The sequence below is a fragment of the Gymnoscopelus microlampas genome, assembly GCF_963454915.1.
Source record: "Gymnoscopelus microlampas genome assembly, chromosome: 18".
Classification (NCBI taxonomy): Eukaryota; Metazoa; Chordata; class Actinopteri; order Myctophiformes; family Myctophidae; genus Gymnoscopelus; species Gymnoscopelus microlampas.
In genome coordinates this window covers 16,761,853-16,781,474 of record NC_139955.1, presented here as the reverse complement: position 1 = coordinate 16,781,474, position 19,622 = coordinate 16,761,853, and the positions used below count along the sequence as shown (strand labels likewise).

The 19,622-nt window shown below is 40.8% G+C and overlaps 1 long non-coding RNA gene across 1 annotated transcript; it reads left to right on the top strand.

The window, feature by feature from the left end:
• The first annotated feature begins 10,734 nt into the window (after positions 1–10,734).
• LOC311065558 lies at positions 10,735–17,038 on the top strand. Its single transcript, XR_014602846.1, has 7 exons — positions 10,735–10,874; positions 11,719–11,828; positions 12,470–12,598; positions 13,897–13,979; positions 14,797–14,915; positions 16,060–16,118; positions 16,717–17,038. It is a non-coding gene; the product is annotated as an uncharacterized lncRNA (long non-coding RNA).
• Positions 17,039–19,622: the final 2,584 nt, after the last annotated feature.

The following is a 19,622-nucleotide window of genomic DNA, read 5'->3' as shown; positions in this document are numbered from 1 at the left end:
TCCTCACGACTCGATTATTGCAATTCCCTCTACAGGCTTAGAGCAGGTGTAGAGGGAATTGCAATAATCGAGTTGTGAGTCAGGCGCCTACAGCTGGTCCAAAATGCCGCGGCTCGCCTTCTCACTGGCACAAAAAGACGTGAGCACATCAGTCCTGTCCTGGCCTCACTTCACTGTCTCCCTGTCAATTTTAGAATTCATTTCAAGGTCCTTTTATTTGCTTTTAAATCTCAAAATGGGCTTGCTCCACTATACCTCGCTGAGCTCATAGATCCATACACTCCAGCCAGGGCCCTAAGGTCTGCTGATCAGTCCCTACTGATCGTCCCAAAGACCAAGAAAAGGACCAGGGGTGGCCACGCTTTTGCTGCTGCCGCCCCCACGCTTTGGAACGACCTCCCTCTCCCCATCCGTTCTGCCCAGTCCATTGGGGTTTTCAGATCCCTCCTAAAAACCCACCTATTGTCTTTGGCTTTTAATTGTCCTTGATCTGCTGCTATTGTGTTCTAATAATGCACTGTATTTGTCTGTGCGCCAATGGGCGCTTATTGATGCGTTGATGCTTTGTTTGTCTTAACCTTGTACAGCACTTTTGTCAGCTTCTGTTGTTTTAAATGTGCTTTATAAATAAAGTTTACCATAAGGGTCCATTTGGGCCTGCCGTCCCCCTGAGGGGCCTGGAACCACCAACCTCCGGCGCCACACCGCTTGTATGGAGGACAGAGAGACATGAAGACACACCGTGGAGACAATGAGAGACTGATCAGTACTGTGGTGGACAGTAATGGATAAAAGCGTCTGCTAAATGACTGTAATGTAATGTAAATGTACTCGTGCGTGTGTGTGTGCGTGCGTGCGTGCGTGCCATAGATTCAACGTCGGCGTTCCGATTCCACAACCTGAAAAAAAAGCTGCATAGCAACATCTTTGACCACATCAGCGCACATACGACACAATCACACATACGCCACCAGCAGCGTCCAACAGCATACGCCACATCCAACAAACTGCAGCATGAGCTGCAGCATCCAGCAAAGATAAAGGATTTTTTTTTCCTACTTTGAGGTGTCTTCAGAGGAAACCCCCGGTGGACGGAGGTCTTTGGCGGAGACCACCAGTGGAGACCGCCGTGCGGTGACCAGAAATCTGATCACTCAGCGATCAACCACAGTGGAGGTCCACCGAAGACCAGGGTCAACAGCAGCGGAGGAATCCCCCCCATGCGGACGAATCCATGGATAGAGCGAGATCTCCATCTCTAAAGGGCATCCTCGGGTTGAGCCTTCCAGCGGCGTGAGAACCTCAGTCTTCTGGGCATTTAGGGTACAAGAACAATCTCAGCACATTCTGTGTCTCCACTCTGAGAAAAAAAGAAACAAAGAAACAAATATTAATTCAAGTGACCGAGAGCCAAATATACGTGTAGTGCAGTGGTTCTCAAACTTTTTCATGTCAAGGACCCCCAAATTGACACTTATTTAGCCTGCGAACCCCCATTTGAAAAGATATGTCAAGGACCCCCATAAGAGAAGATTTGTACAGCTCTAGCAGCGATTTTCAACCATTTCAAGGACCCCCAGTTTGATATGCATTAGGGCTACGTACGTACCCCATTTAATGGCATTTCTATCTCTGGGACCCCAATTTATATTGTAAAATCAATGTTAATATAACTCTGAGAGTGTACAAATGGAACCAAATGGACCTGTTAGGGTCCATTTGGTTCCATTTGTACACTCTCAGAGTTACAGACCCACCCTTAAGGGTCCCTTTGGTTCCTACCTATCATTTAGCTGGGGACCCCCTGGAACTCCCTCAAGGACCCCTGGGGGTCTCCGGACCCCACTTTGAGAACTAATGGTGTAGTGTATCCTGTCACAACATACACAGCCTAGCGTATCAAATCAAACTTTATTTATAGAGCACATTTAAGCTATTGTGCAGGGGAATTTAGATTCATCATAAAATATATTTTTTAAATATTCTTAAACATTTGTATTTCTGTACATTTTTCCATTGCATTACAAAATACAATGATAATGCATAGATTGAGCATTGAGTTATTGAGTAGTAGAACAATGGTTCCCAAACTGGGGGTCAGGACCCGCAGGGGGGGACCCCCCCAAATTATTTTATGGGGTCCCCAGATGATAAGCTTAATGTGCAACATTATGTTCTCACTCAACGGTAAACAAACCAACATACAGTATAAGTGTATACAGCAGGGGTCTTCAACGTTTTCAGCCCAAGGACCCCCTAGCTGAGAGAGAGATGAAGCAGGGACCCCCTAGCAAAGAAAGAGATGATGCTATTTTTGGCTAAAGTTCTCCTCAGAAAAGGGATGCTAAGGTTCAAGTGGATAAGGTAAAAAAAAAAACATCACACAAAGATTTGGCGGACCCCCTGCAGTAACTCCCCCCCCTAGGGGTCCCGGACCCCCTGTTGAAGAGCCCTGGTATACAGGGTATCTGCACATTTATAAAGTAACAATTTAACGACTTTTAAGACCTTTTTAATACCTCTGAAATGACAAATAAAAATAAACTAATAATAATTACTGCGTCCAAAGTAACCAAATATACTATATTGTGATACATTGGCCAAATTGTCAAATATTACCTAATAAAGGCAAGCATTTTGTAAATAGCCGATCTACAAGCTCACAACACCTCGCACTGCGAGGCGTTGTGAGCTTGTAGATCGGCTACTTTCATAATATTTATCTGTGGAACCGAGTCAAACTGAACAAATGTCAAACTAAAAAGCAAAATTCAAATATGATTATGTTGGGGGGTCCCCAGTTCAAATATGATTGTTTTGGGGGGGTCCCCAGTTCAAATATTATTTTGGGGGTCCCCAGTTCAAATATTATTATTTGGGGGGGTTCCCAGCTCAAATATGATTTGGGTGGGTCCCCAGTTCAAATATGATTATTTGGGGGTGTCCCCAGTTCAAATGTGATTATTTGGGGGGTCTCCAGTTCAAATGTGATTATTTGGGGGGTCCCCAGTTCAAATATGATTATTTTGGGGGCGTCCCCAGTTCAAATATGATTATTTTGGGGGGGGTCCCAAATAACATAACATAATAACATTATATTATACTATTATCATAGGTATACCATTGTAAACTAATTGTGCGATTATTGGATTATTATTACATACTAGGTCATTATATATCATATATTATACATTATCTATAGCTTACAACATAACATGCACACGACACTTTTGTACACTTATGGCCCAACACAGAAGACCAAGCCCTGATAGACTGTAAACTGTGGGCTCAGACCTGTGTCCACAAAGTCAGTAACACACAACAGTGGGTTCATTTTAGTTACATTTCTTAATCCTTCCTTGAGTCCAAGTCCTGTACCCTTTTACAATGAGACTGTGGATGAGTGTGGGTAAGCGGTCCAACTAAGGTGGGACTCAGGGTGGTTGGACGCCCCTGCCATGCACAGCCCCCAGTGAACATGCCTCACAAAGTTCACTGGTAAGTTTATTCCATTATAGTTCATGATCACAATTTAGGAGGAGCCCCTCTGGTGGTCAAAATAAATCATTACACATCTCTCCAATTGGAACAGTTTTTGGGAAGTGATAGATAGGCCAGTGCACAAGAGCATTTAATTTGCCTTTTTAAACCTCTCCCATCAATAACAATACCTAACCCTAACCTCAGTAAAACTATGCCTAAACCTAACCTTATCCCTAACCATAACCTCAGTAAAACTATGACTACACCTAACCTTAACCCTAACCCTAACCTCAGTAAAACTATGACTAAACCTAACCAGAAGAAAGTATTTTCAGATGGGGTTCTGCGGCCAAATACATGCATAGCAAAATATGTTTTTTCAACAAACAAAAAGATATATGTATTCAAAGATTTGCACACATTTTCACGATTTTTCAAAAACATTGCAGATAGCGTGGCACTCTGTGCTGCGCTATGAGCTTGTAGACCTGCTATTTTGAATAGCCAAAGAAATGTAAAAATGACACAGATGCGTTCCCGGTCTTAATGTGTTAACTGCAAAACACCCTGTGAGGGTACATTTTTACGCTCATGCATATCAAACTGGGGGTCCTTGAATTTTAAAAAAGGTTATAAACCCACTGGTCTATAGCATTGGTTCTCAAAGTGGGGTCCGGGGACCCCCAGGGGTCCTTGAGGGAGTTCCAGGGCGGTCCCCAGCTAAATGATGGATAGTTAGGAACCAAATGGACCCTTATGGGTCTATAACTCTCAGAGTTAAATCAACATTGATTTTACAATATAATTTGGGATCCCGGAGTACTATACTTAAGTACAATTCTGAGGCGATGAGACGCGTTGTGAGCTTGTAGACCTGCTATTTTCAAACATTTTAGTTCTTTTACTTTTGGTACTTTAAGTACATTTTGATACCAATACTATACATTGTCTTCATTACAAGCTGCTAGAGCATGCTGTTGAGAATTTATCTGCATTTTTTTTTATCTGTTTCAGACTTTTCACCAATGGCCTGATGCGGAAATATAATATGTCCGGTGGTGGGCAGCAAAACAAGAGGGCGTTCATACATTAACAAAAGATATTTGTCACTGTCTTGCAGAAGCTGTTCGGGAGAATTTCGCAGAGGCAACAGAGGCCCAGGTCAGCGCATCAATGGCCAACCACTTCAAGCAGGCTCCAGCTCAAAGTGGTGGCCGGGGGGGGGGGGGTGGGTACAAGAGGCCAAGGACAAGGACCCGAAAATGACTTTATCAATTACTCACCCCATGGAAACTTGAAGTCATTGATTATTATTTTTGTCTCATTCATAAGCCAATAATTTGATGAGCATTCAATATACCAGAGCTGTTTCGCCAATACACAAGCAGCAAGTTTGACCATTATTAATATTATGTATCAGTCACTCTATCTACCTGATTTGTATGTAAATACACAGAGACAGAGCCTCACCTCGGCAGAAGGAGCCCACGTTGTCCACGCTCTGGCGACACACGCTGCACTGACGTTTCTTCTTGAACGTCTTCTCCTTGAAGACGTGAGGCTCCCCCTTCCCCGCCTGCAACGGCGCACAAACACACACACAAATGTACACTGTTACAACTACAGTACATGATGAGAAGTGCTGAATAAGTCTGTTGTGGCCAAGAATCCATGTTGGACCTGTTTCCAAGAGTTTGACTTGGCAAATGTACAATCTGTGCTGACAGCACTCTCATGGTTTCTACACAGCATCTTAGTTTTTCTTTGACAAGGTGACAAAAAAACGCATGATGTGGACTGACCTAATCTCCTCTCATCAAAAGAGGAATAGAACAAAAATGGAAAGAAAGGCTGTACAGAAACATAAGGAGAAGTATGCTATTATTATTGTCCTGTGACAGCAGCTCTATGTCTGAGGTGGAACAAGGTGTGCGTGCGCGCTCTTTCTACCTGCCTGCTGTACCTCTGTTCTGGTTGTGTAACTGTCTTCTAGTACTAATCCTTGTGGTTCCCGTCCAGACCACCATAATCCTGCATATTTGTGTGTGTGTGTGTGTGTGTGTGTGTGTGTGTGTGTGTGTGTGTGTGTGTGTGTGTGTGTGTGTGTGTGTGTGTGTGTGTGTGTGTGTGTGTGTGTGTGTGTGTGTGTGTGTGTGTGTGTGTGTGTGTGTGTGTACTGTGTACGTGTGGCGTGTGTATAATAAACTGAGTGTGTGTGTGGGGAGAGATCAGAATGTGTATGATAGTCAAATATATATGTGTGTGTGCTTGTCTATAGCAAAGTGTACCCACAAGTATAGTAAAGTTCAACAAATTGTTATATCTTGGTTTGGTTCTTGACTCTTACCTGCACCTCTCCATTGTTTCACTCAATATGAGGTGAAAAATAAGTTAAGGAATAAAAAAAGTTCAATTTTGAATAATTGTTGAAACATGTATTGTGATTGAAATATAGTTGAGGGATAGTTCTGTTCAAAGTAGATCAATTTTAACAAAAATACATTTATTTATATCCTGTTGTACAGTATAAATAATTATGACATTAGTGTTACACTCAAAGCTATTTAAAATATCCAGAAAGATAACAAACATAATGTAAATAAATTGTCAGAACATCCTGGGACTACATTACCACATTTATCAAGGTTAAGCATAACAGGCTAAATTTGGTCCCTTTAGTATTTTTTTGAAATAGAGAAGCTGGATCTGCATTAAATATTGAGGCTGTTAAATGAATATGTCTTGTAAAGGTAGTAAAGATAAAAACAAAAAAAAAGGTTATAAACCCACTGGTCTATAGCATTGGTTCTCAAAGTGGGGTCCGGGGACAGTTAGGAACCAAATGGACCCTTATGGTTCTGTAACTCTGAGTGTACAAATGGAACCAAATGGACCCATAAGGGTCCATTTGGTTCCATTTGTACACTCTCAGAGTTAAATCAACATTGATTTTACAATATAATTTGGGATCCCGGAGATAGAAATGCTGTTAAATGGGGGTCCGTAGCCTATAATGCATGTCAAACTGGGGGGTCCTTGAAATTAAAATGGTTGAGAATCACTGCTAGAGCCCTAAAAATCTCCTCTTATGGGGGTCCATGGCATATCTTTTCAAATGGGGGTCTGTGGGCCAATAAGTGTCAATTTGGGGGTCCTTGACATGAAAAGGTTTAAGAACCACTGGTTCATTTAGACACTTCAGCTCAGAAATAACCAGACTGTTAATGAACCATTTACCATTTATTAACCATTCCCATATTAACCATTATCATATATGCAATGATATTGCATTCAAGTTTGGCGGTGTGACTCTGCTCATGTGATATTAAAAGATTCCCTGTGCAAAATGTCACAGATCTTCAATCACAAACCCCCCAGAGCAGAGCATAAAATACAGTTTTACATAACATTGAACCTACCACAATCATAGTACAATCCATAGAACACAGTACAATACACAGAATCATAGAACCACAGTACAAACACAGAATCAACCTATAACAATATGAACTAAAAGCCACGGGGAGGAGGCCGGGGAGGTGGAGGGAATTTGAAAACAAACAGCTTTACACCCAGCTTAGACAGCGAAGCACATAGACTGAACAGAGAACAGAGGCTGCTTAAATGAACTGCCAGAGTTGCACTGTGGGTATCAGGGCGTGAGTAATTAGCTTGTAGCGAATGAGAATGACTAGAGGTTGAACGTACTGACTTAAAAGAGTACGACTGTATAACTTGTTAGCGAATGGGGGGGGTCCGGGGAGTGTGAATGAAGTATATCAACATTCTGCCTTCCGTGTCTACATGAACTATCGTTACACTGAATTCTATAGAGTCAGACTATAGTGTTGGACTTGGGACTGACCTGTGAGCGGCACAGGAACCAGGCTTTCGTAGCGCCATCGGTAGCAGGGTTTGACGGGACAGGGTTTCTGCACTGCTCCATCTGGGAGGAGGGGCACGGCCTGCCGTCCCCCCTGAGGGGCCTGGTCCTGGACCGCCAACCTCCGGCGCCACAGCTTGCCTGGAGGACAGAGAGACATGAAGATACACGGTGGAGACAATGAGAGACTGATCAGTACTGTGGTGGACAGTAACGGATAAAAGCGGCTGCTAAATTACTGTAATGTAATGTCATGTACTTGAGTGTATTCAAAGATTTGCACACATTTTCTCGATTTTTCAAAAACATTGCAGATAGCGTGGCACTCTGTGCTATTTTTGAATAGCCAAAGAAATGTAAAAATCACACAGATGCGTTCCCGGTCTTAATGTGTTAACTCCAAAAGGGTACATTCTTACGCTCATGCATATCAAGCTGGGGGTCCTTGAATTAAAAAAAGAAAGGTTATAAACCCACTAGTCTATAGCATTGGTTCTCAAAGTGGGGTCCGGGGACCCCCAGGGGTCCTTGAGGGAGTTCCAGGGGGTACCCAGCTAAATGATGGATAGTTAGGAACCAAATGGACTCTTATGGTTCTGTAACTCTGAGTGTACAAATGGAACAAACCATTTGTACACTCTCAGAGTTAAATCAACATTGATTTTACAATATAATTTGGGATCCAATTGTCTATACTTTTACTTCTACTCCACTACATCTCAGAGGCAAATATTGTACTTTTACTCCACTACAATTATTTGAAAACTGTAGTTACTAGTTACTTTGCAGATATACATTATTACATTATAAAACATACATTAACCACTTTAGCCCTATTTTATACCTAGACTATTTGAAAATAGTAATAGTAAAAAAAAAAGTAAAATAGACTTTACAGCACTGACTAACACAGCTCAATAAAACATACATATATATATATATTCACTTCACACATATGCTACATTGTTGCTTTTTACAAGTAACATGAAGTGAAATGACTCGCAATTCAATCAATTATTTTAATTCTAAGCACTTAATTAGCCAAACTCACCTTTTTAACACTCTTTTAACATAGTTTTAACAAAAAACACTCGGTTGTGTCTTGTGTTTGCTGCTGCTGTGTGTGTGTGTGTGTGTGTGTGTGTGTGTGTGTGCATGTTTTTTTTTTTTTTTTTTTTTTGGGCCCAGTGGCCCACTGGCCCAGCGGCCCACCGGGCATTTGCCCGGTACGCCAAATGGCCAGTCCGCCCCTGGTGTGTGTGCGTGCGCGCGTGTGTGTGTGTTGCGTGTGTGTGGGGCGACTGCTCCATTGCCGCGCTTTGCCCTTTTGATGTCGCCGGCGCGGTGACGTCATAGTAAGAGCGGGCATTAAATAGCCGACCTACAAGCTCACAATGCGTCGCACCGTGATGCATTGTGAGCTTGTAGATCGGCTATTTTCAATTGGCCGCAATGTACATAGGGTTGAAAGTGGTTAATGTATGTTTTGTAATAATAATCTAAATCTACAAAGTAGGCTAACTAAAGTTTTTCAAATAATTGTAGTGGAGTAAAAGTACAATATTTGTCTCTGAGATGTAGTGGAGTAGAAGTAAAAGTACTGAAAATTGGAAATACTCCAGTTAAGTACAAAATAAACTCAAAATTGTACTCAAAGTACAGTACTTGAGTACATGTACTCGGTTATTTTACAGTACTGACTATAGGCCTCAATAAAAACACATATATTCACTTCACATCAAACAATGCTTCATACTGAATAGTTGTTGCTTTTTACCAAGTAACATAAACGTGAACATTACATGCTACGTCATCAATTCCTTTAATGTATAAGCACTTATTAGCCAAACTAACAACACCTGTAGAAAACTCACCTTATGGAGACAATTCTCTTTTTTTGGGGGTTTTAGTAGCTTGCTTCACCTCCCTAATAAACACTGATAACCTATACTCCTAACCATGTGCACTAATATTACAGTATGAGTTGTTTAGTTCACTATAATAGTCTTTTTACAAACTTTAACAAACATTTCGCCTTGTGGCTCTGCCGCCGCTCGCGCTGTGCTGGTCTCCTGCTGGTCGCTCGTGCGAAGTGCGTAGGAGAGAGAGTGACGTCACCCTTTGATCTTATACCGCAAAGCGCGGTCCGCGTCTCTACCCTGGGTCTCAGTAGCAGGGGGCGGGGGGCTTTAAAAAACAAAACAAAAAAGTGTATGTTTTATTTTACCTTACATATATATTTTTTTGCTCCAGCAAAAACATTTAGTGTTCAGTCAAAAAAGCAGTGGTGGAAAAAGTACTCACATTTTCTACTTAAATAAAAGTACCAATACTGCAATATAAAAAATACTCTGTTACAAGTAAAAGTCCAGAATTAAAAATTTACTTCAGTAAAAGTACAAAAGTATTGGCATCAAAATGTACTTAAAGTACCAAAAGTAAAAGTACTAAATATTTGAAAATAGCCGAGGTATAAAATAGGGCTAAAGTGGTTAATGTATTTTTCATTATATCATAGTTTATATCTGAAAAGTAACTAGTAATTAAAGTTTTCAAATAAATGTAGTGGAGTAAAAGTACAATATTTGTATCCGAGATGTAGTGTAGTGGAGTAGAAGTAAAAGTACTGGTTTCTAAAATGTTCCTAATTTTTAAAAATGTCTTCCAAGATTGTTTTGGAAATTGGCTTGTTTTCATAAACCTGGTTGCTTGTTTCTCTCACAAAACATGGCAACGCACGCTCGTCACACCCGGAAGCAGTAGTAAATATTGACATCTCAGAGCTCCGTTCAAATCACTTTGATAAGTGTGTGATTGTTTATTACATCATTACTAACCTCGCATCACCAGTCTTTCCACGTGCAGGTTCTCAAGCTATATACGATTTGAATTATAAGTACTGTTTGGTGGTATAATCTGTGTCATGGGAGCTGTACTGACTAGCATTAACATGGTGAAGCCTGCTAGCTGTTTGTCTTGAGGAGAAGTTCTGTCAAAGTGTGAAGAACCCTGGTTGTCTCAGCTATTATGGTGACAGCTCTGATCATCCAGACAGACAGACATCTCCACACACTCTCTATGTGAGGGGTCTTCAACAGGGGGTCCAGGATCCCTAGGGGGTCCTCAGAGTTACTACAGGGGGTCCACCAATTTTTTGTGTGATATTCTTTTCTTTTTTTTTTACATTAACCACTTGAACCCTAGCATCTCTTTTCTGAGGACAACTTTAGCCAAAAATAGCAGATCTGCGAGGCGTTGAGAGCTTGTAGATCTGCTATTTTTGGCAAAGAGTTATAGGTGTGCAGAGGGAAAAAAGAGCAGCAAAAGTTTATCTGAAACACAATTTTATACAATGTAGTGGGGGTCCCTGCTTCATATCTCTCTCAGCTATGGGGTCCTTGGCCTGAAAACGTTGAAGACCCCTGCTCTATGTGAACAGGAGTTCAGACACACACATACACATACAGTACATGACTTTGAAATGTGATGTAAGAAGCTCATGGCTCAGGTAAAGTATGTTTCAATGTTATGGGTTTACAGTTAAAAAAAAATATATATTTAGAGCACAGTAATGTTATTTTGATAGATACAAGAAGAGTGGGCACTATAAGGCATTGGTTCTCAAAGTGGGGTCCGGGGACCCCCAGGGGTCCTTGAGGGAGTTCCAGGGGGTCCCCAGCTAAATGATAGATTAGGCACCAAATGGACCCTTATGGGTCTGTAACTCTGAGAGTTAAATTGACATAGATTTTACAATATAAATTGCTGTCCAAGTGATAGAAATGCCATTAAATGGGGGTCTGTAGCCCTAATGCATGTCAAACTGGGTCCTTGAAATTAAAATGGTTGAGAATCACTGCTAGAGCCGTAAAAAATCTTCTCTTATGGGGGTCCCTGGCATATCTTTTGAAATGGGGCTAATAAGTGTCAATTTGGGGGTCCTTGACGTGAAAAAGTTTGAGAACCACTGCACTAAAGAAGTGGGCACCTTGATGTCAAATTTGCTATTTTGTCCAAAATGTAAAAAAAAAAGTAAAGTATACATATTTGAACATGCCCTTCAACTCATTGTTTATGCCCAAAATGATTGGAAATACAGGTTTTGTAGCAATTTAGCAATTGTAGAAATATTAGACCTTAATGGTCAAATGTTCATTCATATTCTCTAATCATTTATAGCTTACATTGCTTAAGACCCTTTTCCAAATCTCTCTCTCTCTCTCTCTCTCTCTCTCTTCATTTTGGACCAAATAGACAATTTTACATCGAGGTGCCCATTTTTCCTGTTACCATTCTGATATACAAGGTGTGGTGTATGATAAGGTCTACTACTTTCATTCATTCCTCTGCAGAAGCCTTCCATCTTGATGAGGTTCCCACTTCCCGGCGACTTTGTTCGCTCTGTGAAGAACTGCAGCCAACCTCTCTGAAAGGCCCGCTGAGACTGGCAGCAGTTTCTAAAGTGAGTTTATAACATTGTCACATTGTGTGACTATAAGGCAACCTTTATGTAATAATGTTGTGAAGCAACATAAAAAAGCTAAAGTATATTAATACATATTTCTTTGGTACATCACAGGTGTAAAGAGCATTTGAACCTGCCTGCCTGTGATATTATATTTAGCAGATTTAAGCAACGGTGCTGTCAAAGCTTTGATTGATTTGATTGAATACTTTATTAGTCAGAAATGTAAACAGTTAGTGGTACAGTAAGACATTAAGGCTAAAAGGATAACACAAAAAAAGTCCTGGGGACTGACTTGTTTCCATTGTGGTCCTATGTAGTCAATTCATCAACATACTGTAGCATAACAAATTAACACAATAATACTGTGACAATGACAAAACATGTCATCAACAAATACAAAACACTACACTACACTACACTACAAAAAGGGAAAACGGTGGCAGTGAATGACACCTCCTTTCGATTTACCTCCCCTTGTGGTCTCCTGATAGAGTTTTTTTCAGGCCAATTTTGAAAGAAACCAGCCTTTAATGGATGGTGTCAGGGCAGTCCACCTTTTGGGGGGCAGAGCAGTAGAATGAGCATTATCTGTGCTGTCCGAGCTCACTGTCAAATGGCTCCTTGTGTCTCCATAGGACGTCATTGAGAACATCTTAGATCTGGAGGTGTCTTCAACGCAGTCTGATGATTTCCTGCATTACGCCAGCGGTGGCAGACTGCTGCGTGGATCAGTCCCACTGGCACACAGATATGGGGGCCATCAGGTACACTGTGTTTAGGTATTGATGTTGCCCTGGCCTAGAATGGCTGTGATATAGATGCACAGCCATAGATCACCCCCATGGCCTCGCGGGTAACAGACTCATTGTGGCGGCATAAAACGTTGTGGCGCCCCGTGTGTACTCACCCAATAATTCATTTCTGTGACTTATTTAGAGTCAGATATTGTCCTCTAGTTGTGCAATTCATATCCATTTGAAAGTTCTGACGGAAAACGTGTGATTAGTGAAATATCTTTACTTTTCCACAAGCTTCACACAGACAACATTCTCTGCCCACGTCAGGGCCCGAAATGATTGCTGGACTGAACATATGAAAACGTCTATGGGGAGCACATCCGTATGGGGCACAGAATTGACAGGTGACGATTAATTACCCCGCACTAATCGCAAAGCACCTGTCAAGTTTAAATGCCGCCACGAAGAGTCTGCTACCTGGGCGGGCCTAGGGGTGATCTATGGCTGTGTATTTGGAATACATGAAATGTATGCAATATCACAGCCATTCTAGGGCTAGTATTGATTTTTATTATTGGAATTGCTTCTTCAACTTATTTAAAGAACTCGTATCTCTCTGTTACACTAGTAGTTTGGCTATTGGTCTGGGCAGCTGGGAGATGGTCGGGCACATCTCCTTGGTCAGCACACTAACAGGCAAGCAGGTTTTTTGAGTTATACAGCTTAATATTTGCAAAAGTCTAGACTAACTCATATTCCTGTTTTAAACGTTCAATTTCTCTAGGAAGGGAGACATATGGGAACTCTATGTTCCCATATGTCTCCCAGAACGTTGTAACACAACGTTCTGACTCCTTTATCATTTAATTTCTCATTTTCAGATTGACCAGGTGAATGTCTTGAGTTACCTGAAATGCAACTCAAATACAGATCCATACTTTATACTGGAGAGATCTCTAGAATACCATGTGTGTGTGTGTGTGTGTGTGTGTGTGTGTGTGTGTGTGTGTGTGTGTGTGTGTGTGTGTGTGTGTGTGTGTGTGTGTGTGTGTGTGTGTGTGTGTGTGTGTGTGTGTGTGTGTGTGTGTGTGTGAGAAAATGCATTTGGCTTCTTGACTGTTTGGATAAAGACACATCTAAGCCCTGTTTCAAAAAGCCCAACTACAAGTTCACAGCGCCTCACAATGTCGATGGCCAAAATGGGGATGCCAGGCAATGTCAAGACAGTCCATAATAATCAAACAATTTAGTGCCCACAAGTTATTACCTCAGCGGTCGTGGTCTTTCCTTTAATCTTCTTGTTTTCACCGTCATTCCTCCCATAGATGTAGGAGACGTCCAGTCAAGACTCCTGGACCACGGGCCCATCACCCAAGGAGAGATTCGCTACTTTGCGAGGGAGTTTGAGGTAAACCACGTTGAGCAAGTCACAGATGCACTGTCGGAGATGGAGAACACCCACAACACTGACACATGCTCTATTATTGAGATGTTAAATAGGTTTTCACTGTAACCACACATCCTTGGGAAGCCACAGTGTATCTGATGAAAGCTAGTCTAATCTGTGTTCGTAATGATAATGATAATGATCTTTATTTATATAGTACCTTTCACACATGGAATGCAGCTCAAAGTGCTTTACACAAAAAAGGAAGATCATAAAAAAAAAAGTAATAAACAAGTACATAAAGAGGAAAGCATAAAGAAACAAATCAAATGTGGAGATTTTTTTTTTTTTTTTAAGAACAGAAAGAAGAAACGCTGTTTCCTGTAATGAAGGGGAAAAAAGAACAGTGGTGTGAGCTATTAGCTTCTATCATAGCAAGATATAGATTATATAGATTAAGATTTATATAGCACCTTTCTCGAAAGCGCTTAAAAAAAATGTGTATTTACATTTCCCCCATTCACACACACATTAACACACAGACGGCAGCGTAAACGATGCAAGGCACCAATCTGCTCATGAGGAGCAGTACGAGGTTCTTAGGGACACTTTGACAGTAACCCGGGGGATCAAACCGGGAACCTTGCGATTCCCAAGTGGCAGATCTAGCTCCGGATCCGGGGGGGGGGGGGTTGAACTGTAAAAATATGTTTGTGTGGTAGTTCATACATTTCTTACCGTGTGTTTTTATAGATTGTCAATAAATAAGTGAATATAATTGACCTAAATCAGCAGTACCATGTGAGAATGAAAAGATGTCCCTTTGGTTGTTCTATAGGAGAAGACAGGGAGAGCAGACTTCTGGAAAACCTCCAGAAGATGGTGGTGGAAACAAATGAAAATGCACTGCCCAAATGTACACCATGCAGGAGCACTTGTGTGATGTCATAACGCGCTGTAAGTCCTCGCCCACCCTCACTCTCACTAGGGCAGGGGTCTTCAACAGGGGGTCCCGGGACCCATAGGGGGTCCTCAGAGCTACTATAGGGGGTCCGCCAAATCTTTGTGTGATAGGATTTCGTTTTTTTTTACATTAACCACTTGAATCCTAGAATTCCTTTCTGAGGGGATCATTAGCCGAAAATAGCAGATCTACAAGCTCTCGGCTATTTTTGGCAAGAGGCTATAGGTGTAGAGGGAAAAAAGAGCAGACTAAGTAAAAAAACAAAATGTTAATCTGAAACACAATTTTATACAATATAGAGTAGGGGGTCCCTGCTTCATCTCTCTCTCAGCTAGGGGGTCCTTGGCCTGAAAACGTTTGAAGACCCCTGCACTAGGGGCTTGTCTTGTTTGTCTAAAACAATGTCAGATGTAGGTGTAGTTCTTTGGAATAGCTACAATTCCATTATACCAACAAGTCAGTTTAAGACTGAGGAAAGAGAGAGAGAGAGAAATGCAATGACATCATTCAATGACATTGATATATTGATCGAATAAGGCAGGGGTCTTCAACGTTTTCAGACCAAGGACCCCTTGGCTGAGAGGGAGATAAAGCAGAACCCCCATTATACAGTATATTGTATAAACTATGTTTTTTTCCCCCATATATTTCGTAGGCAACTTCATAGACTTGTGTCAGAGCACTATCATGTTGGATTCATGTTAACGTGTATTTCCAGACATTTAACCATGCACTTAAACAACACTTAGCAAATCTGACCTTTCACTCTGTACTTTGTCTGCTCTTTTTCCCCTTATACCAAGCTACTAAAGTTCTCAGAATAGGGATGCTTGGTTGAAGTGGTTAATGTAAAAATGATTCGGCGGACCCCCTGTAGTAACTCTGAGGAACCCCTAGGAGTCCCGGACCCCCTGTTGAAGACCTCTGGAATAAGGCATTGAATAATATGCTGTTTAAAAAAATGTTTTACTTATTGCCCTTTAGCCATTTTAGAGTTCTCCGGCATTGAATTGCTTTGTAACATGGAAGGAATGTGATTCACCCAAACTTGGCTCTCGTAAAGATATTTTGACTGGGAGTAAAACCTGTCTTGTCTTATGTAATTATTTGTGTCTGGTTGTTAATTTGCTCACACAGTGGAGGCTGCAAATCACATGGCACAGAGAGTCCAGCAGAGGGAGCTAGATGCACACCAGGTAACATAATTGGCTCCATAGACAATTGACTTACATTTATAGTAGCTTAATGCACCTACAGTATAATGCAGTCCATAATGTGAAAATCATTAGAATCCTAATTATAGCTTTTTTTTGCATAGCAAATGATCCAGTTACATTATATGATACTGCTGATGAAATGTAGTCAGATACATAGATGTACAAACTACACCTACTACCTTTCTCACTTGCTTTCTGTGACCATCTATGACTCCACCTGCCAGAATAACTCAACTTGTTTTGACTGTACATATTTGAACATGCACGGTACATCATAATCAGACTTAATTGTACACTTCAACTTGTTGCTTATGCCCAACATGATTGGAAATAAGCTACAGGTTTTGCAATTAAGCAATTGTAGAAATATTAGACATTAATGGTCAAATGTTCATTCATGTTCTCTTATCATGTGTATAGTTTGCATTGCTTAAGACCGTTTTTCAAATATAATATATGTATTTTTTTACATTTTGGACTAAATGGCCAATTATATGAGGTGCCCATTGTTCCTGTTACCATTCTGATATACAAGGTGTGGTGTATAATAAGGTCTACTACTTTCATTCCTCTGCAGAAGCCTTCCATCTTGATGAGGTTCCCGGCGACTTTGTCCGCTCTGTGAAGAACTACATTTTCTCCAGATCCATCCCAACCTCTCTGAAAAGGCCCGCTGAGACTGGCAGCAGTTTCCAAGGTGAAGTTTCTAACATTGTCACATTGTGTGACTATAAGGCAACCTTTATGTAATAATGTTGTGAAGTAACATCATAGGTGGTAAAGAGTATTTTAACCATATCCTGCCTGTGATATTATATTAGCAGATTTAAGCAACGGTGCTGTCAAAGCTTTGATTGATTGATTGATTTAATTGAATACTTTATTAGTCAGAAATGTAAACAGTAAGTGGCACAGTAAGACATTAAAGCTAAACGAATAAAACACAAAAGTCCTGGGGACTCGTTTCTATTGTGATCCTATGTATTCAATTCATCAATATAACATAAAAAAAATAACACAATAATACAATGACAATACATGTCATCAACATACACAAAACACTACTGCATGTACAAATGAGAAAAAGGTAAAACGGCAGCAGTGAATGACACCTGCTTTCTATGGGAATTTACATTTACCTCCCCTTCTGATCTCCTGATCTTGTGGTCTCCCGATAGATGTTTTCTCAGGCGAATTTCCACATTTTATTGGCAGAGTAGTAGAATAGGAAGGGAGAAATATGGGAACTCCAGCTCAAAGGCTCAGGGAAAACTCCTTACTCGAGGTGTAACACAACTTTCTGACTCCTTTTATCATTTCATTTCTAATTTTCCCTTTGACCATTAAAAAATTACTTAAAAAATAAAATCAACTCAAATACAGATCCATCATTTATACTGGTCTAGTTTCTACACTCAGCTTTGCATCATTCTGTTGTTATAATGTTCTGCATTAAAGCTGAACTTTCATGTCCTACCCCAAACTCGAACCTGGGTCTCCCATACAAGTGCTGTGATTGTTCTACCTCTGAGCTAAATAGAGCCTGCCTTCTCACTTACCCCATTAAGACCTGAAGTGATTCTTAAAAAAAATCTAAATCTCCCTCTAAATCAGTTTTTGGAAAAAAAATCAAAAACATTTTTTTCAAGATTTTTCAAAAATAGCAGATCTATAAGCTCATAGCGCGGCACTCGGTGCCACGCTATGAGCTTGTATATCTGCTATTTTTGAATAGCCAAAGAAATCTAAAGTGACACAGATGCGTTCCAGGTCTTAATGGGCTTAGGGGAGACATTTTGACCTTCAGGCGGTAGTAGTTGTCAACCAGGCTTGTCAAACCAGATACAGGATCTAAATGTCTAAATAGAAGAGCAAATACTGTACAACAGCCCCAGTTGCATAAGTTATATTGTATTAACATACTCTACAACAGGGGTCTTCAACAGGGGGTCCGGGACCCCTAGGGGGTCCTCAGAGTTACTACAGGGGGTCCGTCAAATCTTTGTGTGATATGATTACTTTTTTTTACCTTAACCACTTGAACCCTAGCATCCCTTTTCTGAGGAGAGCTTTAGCCAAAAATAGCCGATCTACAAGCTCACAACGCCTCGCGTATAGCAGTTAGTTGAGAGTGAGTCTAGAGTCACAATTGAGATGGGGAGGTCATTGAGGAGCTATAACAGTGATAGGAGAGTTTGTGAGCAGACATAACAGAGTCAAGGAGTCTGCCGATCTTCTCATATGACAAGGTACGCCCGTCCTAAAGTCTTTGGTTCTGTGAAGCTGTTATTTTTTTTAAATACTGAATTGTTTCCACTCAGTTTTAGCCCATTCACAGAATGTGTATGTCACCAGACGACCAAACAGTAGGTGGAGATCTCTGATCAGACTAGGTAACTTGGTCAAAAGGAAATCGTTTCGACTTTTTCTAGTCTGTTCTGCGTAATAGGGGAACATCCATAAGCAGAACAAAGGGAATCTTGCTGTTCTTCTCGGAAGTATAATGAGTAAATGTTATTGGAGCCATCATTAGGGAAGTTCACTAGATCACTCTTTCACAAACAGTGGGTTGGGAAAAAAATCACAACTTTTCATCAATTAAAAACAATTCCAAAATGTTTCAAAAGTATTACATAAATAACATTTCAAAAGTTTAAGAACTAGTGAAAATAGCAGTTGCGCGAAGTGATGCGTTGTGAGCTTGTAGATCTGCTATTTTCACTAGTTTGGGCCCCGTGCAAACGGGGTCTTGAGCTAAAAAGTTTGGGAAGCACTGCACTAGATCACTGTGCAGATCACTTTAAAATATTGTAGTAAACGGAAACAAAAATGATTTACATAAATATGGGTCCACGACCCAAACATGGGTCCCGACCCAGTGTTTGGGAACCATCTGTAGCTGTGGATGGATAGCAAGTTATACGTGCAGTTTGTGAACGATGCCAGAGTGTCTGGGCTATGGAGCCTAATATTTCTGATCAGACTGAAGTCTGGAGCTGTGTGGAACTCCATATTTGGGCTAATATTTGATGATGTGAGGAACTCCATATATGGACAAGATTTATACTGGGGACATCCTATTCTGTCCGATCCTATTCCTATATCAAAATGGCCTAATGGGTAGGTGGACCACTACCGTTGGGTCAAATGCACATATATGGAGATTTTCAACATGATCTGATGTCAGACACAACCGATGTTCCCCAGGGGCCCTGTGGATTGGCGGTGCAACATAGGCCTCCTAAGTACATGTACATAGACGCCGTAAAAATATGAATTGTGTCACTTTTCCTCAACTTCAGATTTAAACTAATACTTTTCCACTTTACAGACCAATTTGCATTGTCACTGGTTGTAATTATTATATTATTATGTTATATCTTAAAAGTTAATTTAAAATCATAAGCATTTTTGTGATAACCATGTAGTTAGTGGAATCTATGTTCAGTACAGTTGATTGATAGTCCTGGAATGTTTAGTCCT